Source organism: Pelobates fuscus, chromosome 9, assembly GCF_036172605.1.
Source record: "Pelobates fuscus isolate aPelFus1 chromosome 9, aPelFus1.pri, whole genome shotgun sequence".
Classification (NCBI taxonomy): Eukaryota; Metazoa; Chordata; class Amphibia; order Anura; family Pelobatidae; genus Pelobates; species Pelobates fuscus.
Window position 1 is genome coordinate 23,651,940 of NC_086325.1, and position 22,381 is coordinate 23,674,320.

Consider the following 22,381-nt stretch of genomic DNA (forward strand, 5'->3'; position numbering starts at 1 on the left):
ACCAGGGAAATAGATAAGATAAAAATGGATGACTTTGATCTATCCCCTAATGGCAACCTTAATACTCAGCAACTAATAGCCCTGAAAAAACTACAGAGCTATACAATTTTGATTTTCAAACCCTCTGATAAAGGGAGCAATGTGGTGATACTTGACAGAGACCACTACATTCGTATAGCTGAAAGACTTCTATCCGATAAAAAATACTTACCGCATACTAGCAAAAGATCCTACAAAAGCGTTCCAAGCTGAGTTAAAAACTATGCTTACTAAGGCTGTGAATCATCAACTCATTAATCAGGATGAGTTTGAATTTATGTGCCCCAGCAACCATGTCTATCTACTTTTTATTGTTTGCCTAAAGTGCACAAATCACTAACCGATCCGACCGGTAGGCCGATAGTTTCTGGTTGTGATAATCTAACTCAGAATGTAAGCATTTATGTGGATAAAATGATGTCCCCAGTAGTACAGAAGCTACCATCTTTCCTTAGAGATACTAAACAAATGTTGCATTTATTGACCAACCTTATTTTACCCCCAAACGCTATCCTGTGCAGCCTTGACGTAGAGGCCCTTTACAGCTCAATTCCTCATAACCTAGGTATTAAACATACCCGTGAACTATTAAATCTTGAAACTGACCTACCTGAACATTATGTGAATTTTGTGATGGAATTACTTGAATTCATTTTGACTCTTAATATCTTTCTGTTCAATGGCAAAATCTTCCACCAGACCACTGGTACAGCTATGGGGATGTCTTGTGCGCCCTCATATGCCAATCTCCATCTAGGCTGGTGGGAGAGGTGTATTAGGGCAGATCCCAAGCTGAAATCATACACTAATCAGATGTTATATTGGAAAAGATACATCGATGATGTGTTTTTGATTTGGCTTGATACATCAGAGAAATTCAAAGAATTTGAATGTCTGCTGAACAGCAACGATTTTAACTTACGATTCACTAGTGAAGTAGGGGGTCAAAACCTTTCTAGATCTAGCACTACAGGTATCTAAAGAAGGCAAAATTGAAACAAGCTTGTACAGAAAGAAGACAGCCTCAAATAACCTGCTATGCTGGTCTAGTCATCACCCCATATCACTCAAATCCGGTATCCCAATAGGCCAATATTTGAGACTTCGACGAAACTGCTCCACGATGGAGGAGTTCAAATTAAAAGCAAATGAGCTGCGTCACATGTTTAAGGCCAAAGGTTACCCAAATAGGGTTCTGAAAAGAGCCTATCTGAGGGCAATCCACACTGAACGGGAAACCCTAATTACAGATGGGGGTCGTAAGACTGAGGAAAATAAAATACGCTGCATCGGTACATATGATGCAGGATGGGACACTGTGCTGAATGTCTTTCAAAAAATTTGGCCTATCCTCCAATCAGATAAGCATCTGAAGGAAATTCTGCCATCACTCCCTTCAATTACAGCACGGAGGGGCAAAAACTTGAGAGATATCCTAGCACCTAGTCACCTCTCAACTACGTCCCCGTCAGGTTATTTTCAAAAATACCTACCAATGGGTTCTTTCCAATGTGGTCACTGCAGTGCATGCCCGTTTATTACCAAGAGGGCCTCTGATAGCAAGGGCTTAATGAATTTCAAACCACGTTCCTTCTTTAATTGTAACACAACAGGAGTAGTTTACCTACTGTCTTGCTCCTGTGGCCTAAAATATGTAGGCAAGACCTTTCGCCACTTTAGGTTAAGGATACGTAAACATGTAAATTCTGTCAAGAGACGTTTGGAAACACCCGTCTCAAGGCATTTACATCTACATCACAATCACTCCTCGGCAGGCATCCGGTACATGGGTCTTGAACATGTACCACAGCCTCCTAGGAAAGGAAACTGGGACCTAAAACTAAGACAAAGAGAGGCGTTTTGGATTTACCATCTCAAAACGCTATCTCCCCTGGGGCTAAATTAAGGGTTTTCATATTCCCCGTTTATTTAAAGTACTGCAATAATTCTGATAATAAATGGTATCTTAAGTTATGCCTGTATATATGTATATATTCTTTATTTATTTCTATTAATAATTGGTGTTCATATGTCCATTCACTTTACTTGTATTATAGGTCTAAGAGTTTTTAGGGGTCTGTTTTGTGTTTGCATAACTAATGGGTTACTATTTACAGTGGCAATAAAATAATTGTCGGCTTCTGTGTATGATTGCCCATATAGCCATTGTACTTATCCCTTACTGGTTCACAATGGTTATAAGTTGTTTCTTTAATTGTACTAAAGCTACACAATACAGCCATAAGAATCAATCCACATACTTGACCTATATGACACAATTTGGACATTCCAAGGGTTAACTGTTAAGCTATGGATACTGCCCTTTAGACATAGTAAGTATCCATTTATATCTGTTCCGGGCGGGGCACTCAAAGGGTTAATTCCCTTCCACCTGATTACGTTCAGTTTTCTGTTCTGGCCACCTCTGACATAGAAATGTGGGCTGACACTATGGTGTGTTACACCACACCCCCACAGCCCCATTCGCAGGAGGACCGGAGCAGCTTAGACACAATCACAGGTGATTACAATAAAGCTTATGAGCTTAAGGTATAAATTTACCGCCCGGACAGTTTTTGCTCACTGCTGATACCCCTGAGGACGACGTGTGGTCACGCCGAAACGTACGTCGGGTTCTTCTGTGTTTTTAATACTCTTTGAGCACTTTGCTCTGAGCACCTTTTCATTTATGTTTTTCTAGCATGTGTGTGTAACCTGGGGCTTCAGATGTTATGACAGCATTTAGATTAGAACACCCACGAAGGTGTTTTATAGGAGATAGGGTATTAGCATAGCACTACTGTTTGGTTGGGAGTGTGTGTTTCTCCCTTTCCCTGTTCTCTCCTACTGCTTTGTTACCTGAGTTATGTATGGGGGTACATATTGCCTTCTATCCCCTCTCCGTTTTTTGTGAGGGTTCCTTTTGGCTATTAGGCTCTTGACTAGCCCTGTTCCTACCATACATATTTCTCCCTATATTATTCTGTCCATCACTGATAACCCAGGTTTTTAATAGATTTCAATAAAGGCTTTTTTATTTTTTGGCAACTACACTACTGTTGAGATTGGACTGGGTATTTACCCTCTGGGCGGTCTTTATATAAGACATCCCTTTTTGGGTTTTTTTTCTTCCTTTTTTCTATAATTTCCAGGGTTACCCCCTTTTAACCAGTCCAGGTGACCTCTATACTCTGGAGGCTCGGCAGTGGGATACGGGAGTGTCTTTTCCCCCTCCCCCCCCCCACTTTCCAGCCTTTTGAGTTTACTTTTACTTTGTATTTAGAATACGTATGAGGCCGGGAGGGCCAGAGAATATGACACAGGGTTAATCCTCTGAAGGATACAAAAGGGGCCCAGGAATCTGGGTGCAAACTTCATACTAGGAACTTTCAATTTGATGTTGCGCGATGATAACCATACCCTGTCACCCACTTGGTAGACGGGGTTGGCACCCCGCCGTTTATCCGCAAAGAACTTGAAGCGATCAGCCGCAGTTTTGAGAGCGGAATGAACTTTGGTCCAAGTATCACGGATAGAAGAAAAGCGATCATCCAGAGCAGGGATAGTTGTCTCGGAGAAAACAGCCGGCAGAACAGTAGGATGACAACCCTTAACAAAGAATGGGCTGTGACCAGAAGAGTCATGAGTAGCATTGTTCCTAGCAAACTCGGCCCAGGGTAGTAATTCGGATCAATTATCTTGAGTGCTATTTACAAAACAACGCAGATATAACTCTAATGACTGGTTAGCCCTCTCAGCTGTGCCATTAGTTTGGGGATGGTAGGCGGAAGAAACAGACAGTTCAATGCCCAACTGTTTACTGAACGCCCTCCAAAACCAAGACACAAACTGAGAGCCCCTATCTGACACAATATTGTGAGGAATGCCATGCAGTCGGACAATCTCATGTATAAAGATAAGAACCAGGTCTTGAGAGGATGGCAATTGTTTAGTGGAATAAAATGAGCCATCTTGGAGAAACGGTCAACCCCCATAAGAATGGTGATATAGCCATTGGAACTTGGAAGTTCAACGATGAAGTCCATTGACAAGTGGGACCATGGAACACTAGGTACAGGAAGTGGTTGCAACAAACCACAAGGAAGCTTATGAGGGACCTTAGAAACAGCACAAACTGAACAAGCCTGCACAGTCCTTCACATCGTTTTTAAGGGAATCCCACCAAAATGATCTTGTGATCGCAGATATGGATTTATTGATCCCTGGGTGCCCAGCAGTCACATTGTCGTGGAACAACCTCAGCACATTCTTTCTTTCACCTAATGGAACAAACAATTTTTCCAGTGGTTTATTGCATGGTGCCTGAGACTGAGCCTCCATTATAGCACCAAGCAAAGGAGAAGACAGTGAAAAAACAGTAGAAGCGATGCTACATTCACAAGGCACGATAGGGGATGTCTCGTGTTCCTGTAAAGACTCAATATCAAACTGTCTAGACAAGGCATCAGCCTTCACATTTTTGGGACCAGGTCTGTAAGTTATAAGGAAGTTAAAGCGAGACAGAAACAAAGACCATCTAGCCTGTCTAGAAGATAGACGTTTAGCATCCCCTATATAAGCCAAATTCTTATGGTCCATAATGATCAAAAGGGGATCCTTGGAACCTTCCAAAAGATGTCGCCACTCTTTAAGCGCTAGGACAATGGCCAACAATTCTCTGTTGCCAATATCATAATTGCGCTCAGCGGGAGACAACTTTCTGGAAAAGTACCCACAAGGATGCAAAGGGGTGTCCTTACTCTCCCTTTGAGAAAGAACCGCCCCTACCCAAGTTTCGGAGGCATCGACTTCCAATATGAAGGGTTTGCTGGTGTCAGGATATCTCAGTATGTTGGCAGAAGCAAACCTTTGTTTAAGAAGTTCAAAAGCCTCTCTAGCTTCCTTACACCATACCGCACCACTAGCCCCCTTACGTGCCATATTGGTGATGGGGGCTATTACAGAAGAAAACCCCTTGATAAATCTTCTGTAATAGTTCGCAATCCCAATAAATCTTTGGATGGCTTTTAGTCCGCTAGGTACTGGCCACTGTATAACAGCCTCTAGTTTCTTAGGGTCCATCTGAAAACCAGAGGCAGGAATGTTATACCCCAAAATCTGTAATTCAGTCTTATCAAACAAGCATTTTCCCAATTTACAATAGTTTGTTTTCCAGTAAAGTCTGCAATACTTGTTTGACCTGTTTGTGGTGGGTTTGAAGGCCAGGGGAATAAATAAGGATATCATCCAAATAAACCTGGACAAATTAATAGATATAATCCCTGAGTACATCATTAATAAAATCCTGGAATAGGGCCGGTGCATTGCATAGCCCAAAAGGCATAACAAGGTACTCATAGTGCCCGCATCTAGTGTTAAATGCCGTTTTCCACTTATGATTTTCCTTGATTCTTACCAAATTGTATGCACTCCTGAGATCCAGTTTGGTAAAGATCTTAGCACCCTGGAGTCTATCAAACAATTCGGAAATGAGAGGAATAGGATAGGCATTCTTAACAGTAATCTTATTTAATGCTCTGTAGTCAATGCATGGATGTAATTCTCCATCTTTATTTTCTACATAAAAAAGCCTGCACCAGCAGGTGAGGATGATTTCCGTATATGGTCCTTGTTTAGTGAGTCTTTGATATATTCTTCCATTATTTTATTCTCCTGTGGCGATAAAGCATATACTACCCCTTTAGGTGACATAGCACCAGGTAACCGATTTATGGAGCAGTCATATGTCCTGTGAGGAGGTAAGATATTGGACTGACTCTTACTAAATACTTCCTTAACCTCCCGGTATTGTATGGGAACTTTGGGGGTTTGAGGTGTAGTAGTGGGTAATTTAATAGTACCCACTCTCTTGGTGAGGTGTAACATACACTTCCATTACAATCCTTTCCCCATTAGCCCAGTCGATAAGAGGGTTGTGCTTACTAAGCCAAGGAAAGCCTAATATGATAGGGCAAGAAGGAGATGCAATAACTTGGAATGTTATCTTCCTTATGTAAGGCACCAATAGACATGTTAATGGGCAAGGTTTCATGGGTAATTAAGGGTTGAAAGAGTGGTCTCCCATCAATAGCCTCAACGGCCAGAGGTGATATTCTCTCCTTTATAGCATTCTTTTTAACAAAATGAACATCAATGGCATTTCCTGCTGCACCTGAGTCCATCAGGGCCTTGCATGAAAAGTTATTTTTGTCAACTATGATCGTAATATCCAGGAGAAATCTATTTATGTTATTCCCAGAGGACGTATCCATTACACCTAAGACCTGTCCCCTTAAGGTTCTTCGGTGCGGTAGTTTTTCGGACGTATGGGACAAGTAATTCTCATATGTCCTTTTTTACCACAGTATATGCATAGACCCTCTCTTCTCCTATGTTGTCTTTCTGCCTCGGACAGTCTAGTGACACCCAATTGCATAGGTTCGGGTTCGGACTGTATAGAGAGGTCAGGAACAACCGGTCTGGAGAAATGAGGGGCTAATGGCAAAGCCATAAGTCTGGTTTTATTTCTGATTCTGAGTCTATTATTGTCAGGGTACCTGTAGTCTCCACCTCAGAAGAGGTGAGAGACTTAGACGTTTATCCTCCCAGAGGGACTGTTTCTTCCGTTCCTCGCGGTCTTCCCGGTCACTTACACGCCGGCCGCGAGGGATCCACTTCCTTTTATAACACGACGCTCAGTAGTCAACGTCATGACGCCAACCCTAACCGACCTGTCAGTCAAGTGTCTAAACACTAATCAGGACTCGTCGGAGGCGTGATTACTCTCTAGAGCCAGGGTATTTAATAGAGCTTCCCGCATTTGCTCATTGCCCTGTCGTGGTTCTAGCTTGTCTAGTCACTCAGTGCTCGTGTATTCTAGTTATCTCTTTGGTTCTGACCCGGCTTGTTTGTATTACCCTGCTTATCTCTGTTACCCTTGACTCGGCTTGTCTCTCGCTTACCTGTCTTCTCGTTCCCTCGACCTCGGCTTGTCTCTGACCATTCTCTACTGTCGCCTTACGTTAGTCCGGCCATTCTAAGGTCCGGTATACGTATCTGTCTACTGTTTGTACTCTGCGTGTTGGATCCCTGTCCCGATCCTGACAATTATCAATTAGCATTATAAACGTAATAAACTTGGCAGCAATCTCATCCAACATAGTCTCAGATAATCCCTTCTTAAATGCTGAGATTAATCCGCTGTTAGTCCAGTCTACCTCGGAAGCCAAGGTGCGAAATTCTATGGCATATTCCGAGATAGACCGTTTCCCTTGTCTAATATGCATTAGGGCAGTGGAGGCGTCATCCTCCCTGCTTAATGGTTCCAATGCAAGTTTAAATTCCGCAAGGAATTCCTGGTAATTGTGTGCAATGCTCCTACTACTCTCCCATAACGGATTGGCCCAAGCTAAAGCTTTGGTTCATCAGGTAACCAATTTTAGCTCTGTCAGTGGGAAAAGATCCCGGTGAGGCCTCAAAATGATACTCAATTTGGTTAATGAATCCCGGCATTCTTGAATATTACCAACAAAATGCATGGGAGGAGATAGGGAGATAGTAGGTACCTTATGTACTACAGGAGGTACATTAGGCAGAGGTGACACAGTTGGAGAAGCCGCAGGTTGCAGATGCGCTGTTCGAGTAAGGAGCGTACGGAAAGCCTGGGCAAACTGATCCATACGGTGATCATTCTCCACTAGCTTTCTCTCGCAAGCAGCTATGTGCTGACACAATTCTACAGGATCTATGGCCATGTCGTAATGTCAGGATTACTACTTGATCCAGCATGTAGAATTGTGTCACACAGATGAATACACAGATGTATTACCGGACTTAACGTACCAAAGAGGTAGTCAGGATTCTTGCCGAGGTCAGGGGATACAGAAAGAGAGACAAAGATAAGGGAAAGCCAAAAGTCAGGGATACCAGAATACAGGAAAGTAAAAATTAAAGCCAAAGTCAAAAACCAGAAGAAACTTGAATCAGGAACGCACTCTCGGACAACCACTAGGGAAACCACGACAGGGCACTGAGCAGGATGAGAACTGGGCCTAAATACCCCCCCTCTGGATCTGATAGGCTGTAATCGGCCTTTGACCCCAAAGGCAGTTACCAGGTTTCATTTGCATAATTGCTGCTCAGCACAAACCCTCCTGTGGATTTGATTGCTGCTCAGCACAACTTTAACTGTCAGAACAGTAAATGTCATTAATCACATTTTTATATGCGGATGAATACGTGACAATCTTCCTCTTCAATTAGTTTATAAAAAACAAGTTATGACTGTAGCACCAACACAATGCATTGTCATTCCTTATTATTCTGTGCATTACTATTATTATTATTATTATTGGTATTTATATAGCGCCAACTAATTCCGCAGTGTTTTACCATATAATTACTACACTCCTGTAGTCAAACCATTACTTTAAAAAAAGACTAGGAAAGAGAAATGCAGTGAACAAGATTGTGCCATCCAGGCAAACTTCCAATTTAATTATCCTTCATGTACTCAGTGACTGAGCTTCACTTACTGACATTGTTATACCTTTCTAGGGATTTAAGGTATTGTCTGTCACTCTCCTCCTCAATCTAGAACTGTCTCTCTCTTGTTAGCCATTTCTTGGGCACTCTCTGCCCTCTGTCTCGCTCTCCCATTGCTTTTCGGTTTAACATCGTCAATGTTTTCATTGTCTCTGCTTATTGATTCCCTAAATTTCCCAAATGTCTCGATTATTCCACAAATAGCGTGTCTAGTTTATGCCCAACCCCACAGTGTGTCAGTTTATCTATTACAGACTATAGGGTAAAACCGGTTAAAATACAAATATAAAACACAATCTTCTTTTGGTTTGAGTTTTGTGTCTTTGTATGTAAAGCAGTTTTTGGACAATTAAGGGAACATTTTGGCATTTAATGCAAACTTGTGCTCAGCTTATGATTTACATTGAATCTGCCAATCATCCACTATAAGTTTAAGGTACTTTATTAAGTGTTGTATGTTTTTGCTCAAACAAAACTGTACATCAAACTTAATACAGGAGAGCATTCTAATAAATATCAGAAGAAGATGCAACGTTTTTGGTTCAGAAAACCTGTAAAGGAGAAAAATTAAACATTTCCACTTCACCATTCATTTTTCCATACTATTGACACCATAAATGGAATTATTGCAATTTTGATGTACATCACTGGAAGAAAAAGCGTTGGATTAATAAGAATAGTATCCACACAAACTGCCCTCCCCCCCCCCCCCCCCCAAAAAAAAAACCCAACAAGCAGAGATTAACTAGAAAGTAATGTTACCATGATGCCACCTCAGCTATCCTGGCGCAACACCAAACACATTTTTATGAATGTGGCCATGTAGAAACCAGCATGTTTGCAACCAAATAGTGCAGGCATGGCATGTAGGGCATGTTTAGTCTCTGCTGGGAAGATATTGATGAGCAAGATTTACATTAGCCCCTTATTATGATTTTGCGTATAGACATACGCATTCTGCAATGGTGGAAAAAAGGAAAAGCCAACAAAGAATTGGGGTTACCTCGTTTTACCTCACTCTTTTTTCATGATTGTTAACATAAAATAAAAGGACAGGATACTGCAAAAAACGCTCATTTAAAAAAAAAATGAGAGCACTTGATTGGAGGACACATTATAGGGAGAGAGAGTGTGAGTGACAGACACAGATTATTTTCTTTCTTTTGTAGTTTAAAGTACTTTCTAGGTTTCTTATCTTTGACAATGTCATTATTAATATTATTCATGAGATATCAGTACTGGGCGTGATCTCTTTTTAGTTTAGCTTTTGTAAACCTGATTAGTGCAGAAATTGAATTAACCTGACCTGTACAAAATATAACAAAAGGAGCAAAAAGACAATTTATAGAGTAGACAACAATTATTAACAAAAACCTAAATGTAGAATAAAGGAATTTGAAAGGATGTCAGTGTACACAGACCGCCCCCTCCCCTCTCTATTAATACACTCTTACTAGTGTTCTGGTCCCAGGTATTTTGGATCAACATTCTGATCTAACCTCCCCCTCCCCAAATCCTAACCAGCCCTAATACCTCCATTTGTGATTTAATTACACGAAGTTTTAAAGGCTGTTTGCCAAAGATTTATTTCATTTATAGGGTCTTTCATTACCCCTTCCTGGATTCCCTCAGTTATTATTGTAAAGATACTTTTTAGTTCCTTAGTTAGACTATTTTACCACTGTGGGAGGTAGACCAGATACTACTTATACTTTGTTTCCATACTACCAATGTTGATGTGGTTAAACAGTAGGATATTAGCTGTATCTACTAAAGGGGATTTATTTTGAGAGGCTGTACGTGATGGACTATATAGTTCTCCCTTTGTATCATTATATCTTTCACAATCACGTTCTCTCACTAGTCTTTCTTCTTTTTTATATATGTATATATTATGTGATACGTTTTTACCAGTAGAAATGTCATTTAACCCCTTAAGGACCGGCCTGTTTTTGCGATGTTTGTACGTTAAGGACAGAGCAGTTTTAACACGTTTGTGGTGTTTGTGTTTAGCTGTAATTTTCCGCTCTCTCATTTACGGTTCTCATACAAGTTATCTATTGTTTTTTTCACGACTTGAAGGGCTTTCTTTACATACCATTATTTGTATTATGTCATATATTGTATTTAAAAAAAAAAAAAAAAAATATGGTGAAAAATTACAAAAAAAAACATGTTTTTGGACTTTTACTTGAAAAATCTTTTACTTATCTACAAAAGCTAATGAAAAAAACTGCTAAATAGATTCAACATTTTGTCCCGAGTTTAAAAACACCCAGTGTTTACATGCTTTATTGCTTTTTTTTTGCAAGTTATAGGCCTATAAATACAAGTAGGAAATTGCTGTTTCAATATATATATATTTTAAATGTATCAATAGTGACATTGTAACACCGTTATCTGTCATAAATCCCCGAAACACACCTAACATGTACATATTTTTTTAAAGTAGACAACCCAGGGTATTCAAAATGGGGTATGTCCAGTCTTTTTTAGTAGCCACCTAGTCACAAACACTGGCCAAAGTTAGCATTTATATTTGTTTGTGTGTTAAAAATGCAAAAAACGCTAACTTTGGCCAGTGTTTGTGACTAAGTGGCTACTAAAAAAGGCTGAACATACCCCATTTGCAATACCTTGGGTTGTCTTCTTTTGCAAATGGTATGCCATCATGGGGCTAATTCTCATTCCTTGGCTACCATACGCTCTCAAAGGCAACCTAACCAATCTGACAAATTTCAATAAAAAAAAAAAGTAAAATCAAGCCTTATATTTGACCCTGTAACTTTCACAAACACTATAAAACCTATACATGTGGGGTACTGTTATACTCAGGAGACTTCGCTGAACACAAATATTAGTGTATCAGAACAGTAAAATATATCACAGCAATAATATCCTCAGTGAAAGAGCTGTTTCACTTTCACTGACAGTATCATCGCTGTGATATGTTTTACTGTTTTGAAACACTAATATTTGTGTTCAGTGAAGTCTCCCGAGTAAAACAGTACCCCCATGTACAGGATTTAGGGTGTCATAGAAAGTTACAGGGTTAAACACAGTGCTAGCAAATTAAATTATCTGGACTTTCGGCCTGGGTTGGCAGGCAGGCCCCTCAAATTGCAATCATTAAAATTACTTAATTAGGTAAAAATATTACATAAATACGCACGTATAATTTAATATATATACATATTTATATATTTGACGTCTACGTGTATATTTATGAAATTATTTATGTAATTATGTATGTGGACATATGTATATTTCGTATTATTTTTATTTATTTATTTATACATAGATATATATATCATTACATTCTAAGTGTATTTTGATATAAATATATATATATCAATATCAAAATACTGCTAGAATAAAATTGCATATATATATATAATTTTTTTAATTATTAAAAATTATTTTTATTTTTTGTTATTTATTTTTATTAACATATTTGTATTTTATAATAATATATAGTTATTATATATATTGTATATATTCGTGTGTAATTTAAATATAAGTGTATTTTTATATTAATATACGTATATATAAATATAAAAATACACTTAGTATGACATTTTATATATATTATATATATACATATATTATATATAGGTATATATAGACATAATACATGTATATATATCATATATATATATATATATATATATATATATATATATATATATATATATATATACACATATTATTTTTTTTTACACTGATTGATTTTATTTCACTTTGTTTTATAATTTTTCACTTGCAGGGAGACTGCCTGTCAGCACAGACAGTCCCCCTGCAGGCAGACACATGGACCCCTATTGCGGTCATGTGATCGAGTGATCACATGGCCGTGGGGTCCTGATCTGCCGAGGGGGGACTGCCCGGGCAGACAGGCAGTCCCCCTGGACCGGGAGGAGAGCTGATCGCCGCCGTGGGACCGACGGCGATCAGGTAAGTAGCCCCAGACCGTTATGACGGTTCAGGACCGTCAGCGGTCCAAACGCACGTTTTACCGCTGACGGTCCTGAACCGTCAGCGGTCCTGAAGGGGTTAACTAGCAGTGGGGGTAATTATTTGAGATCTGGTATCCCTGGTCTCTTTTCCTTCAGGGATCACCTCTCAAAATCTTTCCTTTGGAGTATAGAAGCAGGTTCACGGCACAGTGAAAACATTGCCATTCCGGCACATGGCACCATGACCACTTCATTCCTTTACCCTCAAGGTGCAGAGGGATTTACCTTCCTGCCTTTTGGAGATTAATATGTATCTCGGGGTTGTGATCACTATCGGCATTAACAATTCGAGACAGTATTTTGACCCATTCATATGCCGATAGTGTCCCCATTACCATACCATTACATATTTACTCTTTACTAACAGTCCTTGTTAGGACTTTACCCCTTACTATCCCAGTAGCTGCTTAACAGTGATTGTATTTTTACTTTGTCGAGGGTTCCCCCGGCACAATATAGCAACGCAGCCCAGATTCTATTATTGTAGAAGATAAAGTGCGTATATCAGGTTAAAATCCAATAAATGAGGGTGCTTCAATCACTTATGAGGTCACTCCACCACATATAAAACCAGTGAATGTAATATAATCAAAATTGGTGAGAGCACACAAACTATAAATTTAAAATATAAAATATTACCCTTACAGTTCAGTAAAATCCTGTAATTATAAAATCAGAAAGAATACATAGGGTAATAACGTCTAAATAAAAATTAAAAGGTGTATAATTAGACACACTCACATATTCCTGAGTCACTTAGAAGCTGACTCAGACTAGAAGCTTTGAATGGATAAGAAATGGTGGATAAGAAATGAACCTAAAACTAAAAAATATATTTTCCTATGCCTCAGAAACTGCAGACAGGGCCGGTGCTTCCTATAAGGTGTACTAGGTAGCCGGCCCTAATGCTACAGCCGCCTGAGCGCTCTATAGAGAGCCTCAGGCGGCTGCCGCACTGCCTCTTTCCCCCCTTCCCTTTCCTGTGTAGCGTGGCCATGCTCCTCTACGGTCCGCGGTACAGGAATATCCGTTGCCTGTACCCAGCCAGATTGATAGGAAGTGCACACTAAGAGTGCACGTCCTGTCAGTGCGGCCGGGTACAGGAAACAGAAGCTCCTGTACCACGGACTGGAGAGGAGCTCGGCCACGCTACACAGGGGAGGTGAGGAGATGAGAAGAACACAGGGAGGGGGGGAGATGAGAAGAAGAACACAGGGAGGGGGGAGATGAGAAGAAGAACACAGGGAGGGGGAGATGAGAAGAACACGGGGAGGGGGGAGATGAGAAGAACATGGGGGGAGATGAGAAGAACACGGGGAGGGGGAGAGATGAGAAGAACACAGGGGGGGAGAGATGAGAAGAACACGGGGGGAGATGAGAAGAAGAACACGGGGGGGAGATGAGGAGAAGAACACGGGGGGGAGATGAGGAGAAGAACATGGGGGGAGATGAGGAGAAGAACACGGGGGGGGAGATGAGGAGAAGAACACGGGGGGGAGATGAGGAGAAGAACACGGGGGGGGAGATGAGGAGAAGAACACGGGGGGGAGATGAGGAGAAGAACACGGGGGGGGGGAGATGAGGAGAAGAACACGGGGGAGATGGGGAGATGAGAAGAAGAACACAGAGGGGGGAGATGAGATGAGAAGAACAACACGGGGGAGATGAGAAGAACACGGGGGGGAGATGAGAAGAAGAACACAGGGGAGATGAGAAGAACACAGAGGGGGGAAGAACAGAGGGATGGGGGGGTCGAGAAGAACACGGGGGTGAGGAGAAAGAAGGGAGGGCTCTATTGGACAGGGGGCAGGACAGGGAGCTCTTTCACACTACGCGCACACACAATGCATCCCTATACATACACAGAAACACACAATGCATCCCTACACACACAGAAACACGTTTCCCTTACACACAGCGAAACACACAATGCATCCATTACACACACACAATGCAACCCTTACACATAAAGACAATGCATCCTTTGCACACATACACAGAAACACATATTGCTTCTCTTACACACACACTCAATGCACCGCTTACAGACACACACACTGCATCCATTGTGCATACAAACACAGATTCACACAATGCATCCCTTACACACAACCAGAAACACAAAATACATCCCTTATACACAAACACACACTGCTTTCTATTCCTTACACAAAAACATACTGCTTTCACTACACACAAACAAACTGCATCACCTACACAAACTGGTATCCCTATACACTACATTCCATAAGCACACACATTAGATCCTCTACAATAACCCAACACATCCCCTACACACTCCACTCCCTGTGAGCGAACTCATGGGTGGAACATATAGGTGGACTTATGGGCATATCAGGGCCGGATTAACATAGGGGCTGATGGAGCTGCAGCTCCAGGCCCAGGCCCATGGAATAGGCCCATTTAAAAAAAAAAAAAAAAAAAAACTTTTTTTTTTTTTTTTTTATACTCTACTCTTAGGTTTGCCACCTGACTGGTATTTTACTGGCACAGCTGGTATTTGAGGCTGCCTGGCCAGTGCCAGTATTGCAGTTATACAGGCAATACAAATGCAGGTATTTTTCTCAGTATAAACGGAAATTACTCTGCAATACCAGCACCGGCCACTGTGTGTGGAGAGAGGCAGGGAGAGGAAGTTACAGAATATCCCTCCCTGCCTTTCTCTACTACTCACTGATCCATGGGGGAGCAGCTACACAGCACAGAGAGTCCAGACAGGAGCTCTACAGCTCAGGTAAGTGAGGGATGGGGGAAAGGCAGCAGGGAGACATGGGGACACTGAGACACTAGGGGACACATGGAGACACAGACACTAGGGGATACTGGGAGACCTGGGGACACTGAGACACTTGGGGACACTGGAAAACACGGGGACACTGAGAGAAATGGGGACACTGAGACACATGGGGACACTGTGAGACATAGGGACATTGGGACACGGAGACACTAGGGACACAGTGTCCCCATGTCTCCCAGTGTCCCGTAGTCTCCCAGTGTCTGTGTCCCCATGTCTTCCAGTGTCCACAAGTGGGGACACAGTGAGACATGGGGATACTGGGAGAAATGGGAACACTGAGACACTGGGAGACTAGGGGACTGGGCGACATGGGGACAATGACACTGTGATACATAGGCACACTGAGAGACTGGGTGACTTGCGAGACTGAGACATTGGTAGACAGGGCGGCGGGTGGGGGCCATAATGATAATGGGGGGGACCTACTGTCCTCCCCCCGCCCCCACCCCTGGGCAGCGGGTGGGGGCACTAAGTCAATTCCCCCCCCCCCCATCAAGGTGACTAGGGGTCCCCACGCCCCTAGTCACCCACCCCCCACCCAAATAAAAATTCCCCTACCTACCCCCCTCACCCTAAAAAATAGTGAGGGGGGAATAAAATTGCTAACCTGTAAAGTAAAATTAAACTTACCATTCGACGTCTTCTTTTTTCTAAAATCTTTATTTTTCAGCCCCAAAAAAGGCCAAATAAAAAACCATCATACCCGTCGAACTAAAAATAAAATAAAAAAACCCGAGCGCAAAAAAAACCTGACGAAAAAGAAAAAACCCGAGCGCAAAAAAAAATAATCCATCTTCACCCATGGAGGGCTCTGCGCAGACTGAGCTCCGCAGGGCGGGGGAAGGCTTATAAAGCCTAGCCCTGCCCTGCAATTAGGCTAAGAACACTCTGATTGGTGGGTTTAAGCCAATCAGAGTGCTCTTTGTCATTTTACACAGCGTGGGAAAATTCCAAAGAACTTTCCCACGCTGTGTAAAATGACACAGAGCACTGTGATTGGATGGATTTCAAGCCATCCAATCACAGTGCTCTGTGTCATTTTACAAGCGTGGGAAAATTCCAAAGAACTTTCCCACGCTGTGTAAAATGACACAGAGCACTGTGATTGGATGGATTTCAAGCCATCCAATCACAGTGCTCTGTGTCATTTTACAAGCGTGGGAAAATTCCAAAGAACTTTCCCACGCTTGTAAAATGACACAGAGCACTCTGATTGGCTTAAACCCACCAATCAGAGTGTTCTAAGCCTAATTGCAGGGCGGGGCAAGGCTTTATAAGCCTTCCCCGCTCTGCGGAGCTCAGTCTGCGCGGAGCCCTCCATGGGTGAAGATGGATTAATTTTTTTTGGCGCTCGGGTTTTTTATTGTATTTTTAGTTCGACGGGTATGATGGCTTTTTATTTAGCCTTTTTTGGGGCTGAAAAATAAAAATTTTAGAAAAAAGAAGACCTCGAATGGTAAGTTTAATTTTACTTTACAGGCTAGCAATTTTATTCCCCCCTCACTATTTTTAGGGTGAGGGGGGTAGGTAGGGGCATTTTTATGTGGGTGGGGGGTGGGTGACTAGGGGCTTGGGGAACCCTAGTCACCTTGATGGGGGGGGGGAATTGACTTAGTGCCCCCACCCGCCGCCCAGGGGTGGGGGCGGGGGGAGGACAGTAGGTCCCCCCCATTATCATTATGGCCCCCACCCGCCGCCCAGGGGTGTGGGCCAGGGGGGAGGACAGTAGGTCCCCCCCTTATTACCATTATGGCCCCCACCCGCCGCCCAGGGGTGGGGGCTGTGGGGGGAGGACAGTAAGTCGTCCCCCCTTATTACCATTATGGCCCCCACCCGCCGCCCAGGGGTGGGGGCCGGGGGGGAGGACAGTAGGTCCCCCCCCTCATTACCATTATGGCCCCCCACCCGCTGCCACAGGCTGCTCACTGTTTAGTGGACATGCCCCTACTCGCGGTATAACGAGTAGGGGCAGTGGGGAGATTTTAATCTCCCTTATGCTATTATGGGGGTCATATTGACCCCCATAGAGTGAGGGGGGATCTGGGGGGCTTATGAAGTGGTGGGGAGCACAGCTCCCTGCTGCTTCTGTCTTTACATATTACAAGGAGGGAGCTGCACGCCGGTAGCTCCCTCCTTGTAATAAACCGAACAAACAAACGAACACTGATATTCGGTGTTTGTTTGTTCGTTTGATTTTTTCTATTCATTCATTCATCTGTCTGATGAATGAATGAATAGGTGAAATTCCCGTTCGCATGTCCAGGTGTTTCACTGGGCATGTGCGGGAATCTCACAGTCTGTCTAGTGTGGGCAGATGACGTGTCCCACAGGGACTTCATCTACCCACACAAAGATGGCGGCGCCCTGAATAAAGATCGGGGCAGAAAATAAAGAATAAAAAATAGGTAATGTGGGGGGTTTAGGGGCATTTGGGGGTGACTAGGGGGTCAATTGGATGTAGTGGAGGCGGGAGGGGGGTTAAAAAAAAAACGGGATTCGGCATGACAGTGCCGCTTTAAATCACTTTGTTTCTGTTTATACAGCCCTAGCCACACCTCCCCTGGCTATGATTGACAGAGCCTGCATGAAAAAAAAAAACTGGTTTCACTTTCAAACAGATGTAATTTACCTTAAATAATTGTATCTCAATCTCTAAATTGAACTTTAATCACATACAGGAGGCTCTTGCAGGGTCTAGCAAGCTATTAACATAGCAGGGGATAAGAAAATCTTAATTAAACAGAACTTGCAATAAAGAAAGCCTAAATAGGGCTCTCTTTACAGGAAGTGTTTATGGAAGGCTGTGCAAGTCACATGCAGGGAGGTGTGACTAGGGTTCATAAACAAAGGGATTTAACTCCTAAATGGCAGAGGAGTCAGCAGTGAAGCTGCAGGGGCATGTTTTATACACCAAAACTGCTTCATTAAGCTAAAGTTGTTCAGGTGACTATAGTGTCCCTTTAAAAGGACTCTAAAAAGATTGATTTTAAGCCCTTAAGGACCCAACTTCTGGAATAAAAGGGAATCATGACATGTCAAACATGTCATGTGTCCTTAAGTGATTAAGAGCAACTGTGTTGCAAAGATACTTGTTATTTACTATGCCATTAAGTGGATACATTTGGACATAAATATACTGAATCTATGCAGTCTGAGTTGACTGCTGGCAGAATGAGAGCAGGGTGTATTTGGTGTTTTTATATTTTATGACATACAGTGGGCTGGCACTTGGAACTTCTCTGATCTCCCTTGACAGCCTCAGCCCCTGGCCATCGGCCTTATTCCCAGTTTTCCTTGATGGCCAGTTCGTGCCTGGTCTCCATGTAGAATCCCTGGGACCTACTTAACTATAATGTTCAAATCCTTATTGGGTGATACAGACACCTCAGTCTCATTGCAACCTACATAACTATAGTGCTCATTTTCTAGTAGATCCAGAATAAATACCCCTGTCTCCAGGCATGTTACCTGGGTCCTACGGATACCATCTATAACTAAGCTTCCTGTCTAATGTTAGCAGGTAATAGTATTTAAACAAAACCAATCTTAATGCTAAATAGCTAATAATACACCAGAATGTGCCACCCTGAGTGCTCAAAAATGAGAAAATGACAAAAATTCAAGAGATGATTGCTACACGGTGTTACTGTGTGTTCTAACATGTTCCCCCCCTCCCCCCCCCCCCCCAAAAAAAAAAACAACAACAAACAAACAGATATTTAACCTTCATTGTTAATAGATGTATCGTGGGCATATGCAAAAATTTTAGATATTTAAATACAAGTTTTTAGAATGAAAAGTTGTATTTCTTTTTTCAAGATTGTTCATAGAACAGATAGATAACAGTAATAGAGCAATTCGTGTGATCGAGGCAAAACGTTACAAGGATAATCTTCTTTTAGGCATGATACAGCACATTTAAATAGATTTTCACATTCCGTCTGCATGTCATGTTACACACATATATTAAACAGAAGCTTAAACATACTGTGCTCTGTTAAGTACTGCGACTCGGTTTAATGAGTCTTTTTCTCAGTCTTTTTCCCCTATTCCTATGCACTCACGTGATATGCCTACAAGAATCACTTACTAACTAGAAATCCAAACGGCATTACACAAAATGGTTAGTTATTGGTTTTAACAATATACATCACATTGTTAAACCAATAACTTACCATGCTGTGTAATGCAGTTTGGATTTCTAGTTAGTAAGTGATTATTGTAGGCATATCACATGAGTGCATAGGAATAGGGAAAAGAGGAGCAGGTAAAGTGAAGTAGAATGAAGAGAGAAGAGAGGAAGTGAAGTACATAACATGACATTGCCAATGTGTTATCAGGAACATACCAACTGCAATAGATCAGTATGATGTTTCTCACCCCAATGACTGAAGGTAAGTTATTGGAGCATAGACCCAATTCTGGAGAATAGGATCAGTTTTGCAACCCATATATGTACCTTCGATACCGCTCATCCACTACTCTGCTGGTGTTTAGAAATCACTATTTTGCATATATTTATTTGACCTTCTGCCACCCACTTTGTCATAACCCTTCTCTTCAACTTATGCAATTTCTTCATAGTGAGCGGATGTTTCGACCCTTTCCAGCACTCAACGTATGATAGGAGGGCATGTTTTCTATCAGTTAAATGCTATGCTGATTTGTTCCGCTAAAAGAATATGGATTATATCACTATAATTTCAGATAGGAAAATGTGTGTAGTAGAGAGATTTCTGGTTTAAAAGGCAGATTGATGCCCAATGAATGATGTAGATATTATCTCTCTTAATTGCTTCCAGTATGATTCTAGGCATTGGCAGCCTCTCTCCTGGAGACATCTCCAGCAATTTGGGGATTAGTTTGTATAGATGTGTGATATTCTGGAAGGTATTAGATACCATCTCATAGCAAGCTTATAGTAGGCCTCCCAATGGGAAATGCTACTGAAGGATCATTTAGTTATTTTCAAAGGGTAAGAGGATTGAACCGCCCAAATCCCTTCCCCATAGATGCATAGAGTCATTTATCCGTATCAGAGAGTTCATTGAAGGCATTATAGCATAAAGAGGGACTAGACTTTGGGTTAGTACTCAAACCCACCCGAGGGAAGTTCTTTGTGGGTACAGCTATTGGTATGTGACGAGTATGCAAATACATAAAACATTCCCTGGTGGGGAGCGAGAAATCCTTTTAAATATCCGGGAAGCTTTTATTCCCTGAAATAGTTTATACTATGTGTGTCAGTGTGTATATACTGTGTGTGCAGGGCCGGCCTTAGGGGTGTGCGAGCTGTGCGGCCGCACAGGGCGCCATGGAGCAGGGGGCGCCGTGCGGCCGCACAGCCGGCCGGGTTTAAAAAAAAAAAAAAAAAAAAAAAAAAAATCTTTTTTTTTTTTTACATTTGCAGCGGGGGCGGAGCTTACCGTGCGGCGGGGGCGGAGCTAAAAGCGCCGGAAAACGGCTGCAGGGGAAGCAGGAAGGAGTCCCTGCTTCCCCACCAGTCACCAGGAGCTGCACTGCCTCCACAGGTAACTGTGATTGTCAGGTGAGTGTGACTCTCTGCCTGTGTGTATTACTGTCTGTGTGTGTGTGTGTGTGTATGACTGTCTGCCTCTGTGTGTGTATTACTGTGTGTGTGTGTGTGTCTGTGTCTGTGTGTATGACTGTCTGCCTCTGTGTGTCTGTGTGTGTGTGTATGACTGTCTGCCTCTGTGTGTCTGTGTGTGTGTGTATGACTGTCTGCCTGTGTGTGTCTGTGTGTATGACTGTCTGCCTGCATAGGCGTACGCACGGGGTGTGCCTGGGCACACCCTAATCCCCGCAGCACGCCTATGTATTGAGACCGGCAGGGGAGATCTCAGGATCTCCGCTGTCGGCTCATGCAGAGCCGGCGCTATCCGAGCGCCGGCTCTGCTCTCAGCCTTCCTCCCCACCGACCCGCAGGGAGGGAGGCAGGAGAGGACCGGCGGATCTCTTGCCAGCAGCTCCGCCGGGTTCCTCTCGCGAGATTTGAGCGTTGCCGCAGCAACGCTCAAATCTCGCGAGAGTGAACTCTAGCCCCGCAGGGTAGAGTTCACTCTCCACTGGACCACCAGGGATGGCGGTAGCATGGTCCCCCCTCCCTACATAAGGTAACAAGGGAGGGGGGATATTAACTAAACGGCACCTCACCTCCACTGGACCACCAGGGAAGGCAGCAGGAACAAGAATCCCCCCTCCCTACATAAGGTAAGAAGGGAGGGGGGATATTGAGTCATGTACCCCCACCTCCACCCCCCACAATCAACCACACACATACAGCACCCACACCCACACACACAGCACCTACACACATACATACAGCACCTTCACACATACAGCACACACATACACAGCACACACACACACACAGGACCTACACACATACAGCACACACACATACAGCACGCACACACACATACAGCACCCACACACACACATACAGCACCCACACACATACAGCACCCACACACATACAGCACCCTCACACAGCGCAAACACACACACAGCACCTACACACATACAGCACCCTCACACAGCGCACACACACACACAGCACCTACACACACATATAGCACCCCCACACACAGCACACATACAGCACACACACAGCACCCACACCCACATACAGCACCCACACACATAGCGCCCTTACACGCACACACACACACACAGCAGTGTGTGTGTGTGTATAAATAAATATATATATATATATATATATATATATATATATATATATATACACACACATACATATACACGCGGCGTGTGTTTGTGCTTTAGGGTGCACACCCTAATGCAATAGGCTGCGCACGCCTATGTCTGCCTGTGTGTGTCTGTGTGTATGACTGTCTGCCTCTGTGTGTGTCTGTGTGTATGACTGTGTGTGTGTCTGTGTGTATTACTGTCTGCCTCTGTGTGTGTCTGTGTGTATTACTGTCTG

General features: G+C 42.8%; 1 protein-coding gene across 1 annotated transcript in view; it reads right to left on the reverse strand.

The window, feature by feature from the left end:
* The window catches only part of LOC134572530 (class I histocompatibility antigen, F10 alpha chain-like), an 84,766-nt gene that overhangs the window by 61,197 nt on the left and 1,188 nt on the right, over positions 1–22,381 (reverse strand). The window lies entirely within an intron of this gene.